The sequence below is a fragment of the Oratosquilla oratoria genome, chromosome 32 (assembly GCF_046742065.1).
Source record: "Oratosquilla oratoria isolate Oo_2021 chromosome 32, ASM4674206v1, whole genome shotgun sequence".
Classification (NCBI taxonomy): Eukaryota; Metazoa; Arthropoda; class Malacostraca; order Stomatopoda; family Squillidae; genus Oratosquilla; species Oratosquilla oratoria.
This window is the reverse complement of record NC_134808.1, coordinates 7393630-7394440: the sequence shown is the minus strand read 5'-3', so window position 1 is coordinate 7394440 and position 811 is coordinate 7393630. Positions and strand designations below refer to the sequence as shown.

General features: G+C 43.8%; 1 protein-coding gene across 1 annotated transcript in view; it reads right to left on the bottom strand.

Moving 5' to 3' along the window:
• The window catches only part of LOC143041752 (cuticle protein CP575-like), a 954-nt gene extending 919 nt beyond the window's left edge, over window positions 1–35 (bottom strand). The window contains exon 1 of the mRNA XM_076213773.1: window positions 1–35. This exon is cut by the window's left edge and continues 38 nt beyond it. The gene's annotated coding sequence lies outside the window, so the exon portion shown is untranslated.
• Window positions 36–811: the final 776 nt, after the last annotated feature.

Sequence of the window (811 nt, the reverse complement as noted above, 5' to 3'; positions counted from 1 at the left end):
CCTGTCGAACCTGACGGTGGAGGAGGAACTTTTGGTACTGAGACTGAGGACCCTCCGGTTTATATACCCACACGAGGAGGCGAGAAACAGGCCTCAACCCCGTTTCCCTCCCATATTTCGAGGCCGCTCTATCTTCGAACACAAGAGGGGGAGGCATTACACGCGTTGGCCTTGGGAGCCCGAGGGAAACTGCTACTCATCCTGAAAGGATTCAGGATCATGCATTCCGCCAGGAAACTCACGGGAGATTCCCGGGCCAACCTGTCTTGTCTGCGTCCGAGGTGAGGAGGGAGGAAGTCAAAAGCAATAGGTTTCTTTCTTTCTTTTCTTCTTTCTTTTCTTTCCTTATTTTTACTTACGTACTCTTTCCGGACTCAAAAGGTCTTTTGTGTGTCTTGTTCCTAGATCTTTGTAACTCATACATTCTTCAAAATTAATCAAATCGATTCAGTATATTCAGTTAAGATCATTCTGTAAAGCCATACTGAGGGCGATTAGACTTGCATAGCGAGAAGGGGCGGAGGATACTCTTAGAAAATGGAAAAAGGTCCACAAATATTTTTTTAGGAAGCAAGACAGGTTAAAAAATCTAGTAGAAGTGATGGGAGGTAAACCAACATTCTTCATGAACTTCACTAATGACCTGTTATGGCTGTTGCAAGTACCGGTACAAAGGGGCAAAGGTGACGGCTTCAATCGAATAAAATCGCCCGGTATTAGCCAGAATAGAATATAATAGAGTAAGTAGCAGTAAATACAAAAGTATTACCCATAGGAAGATGATATATGGTTATACGTACTCCGTGTTGCT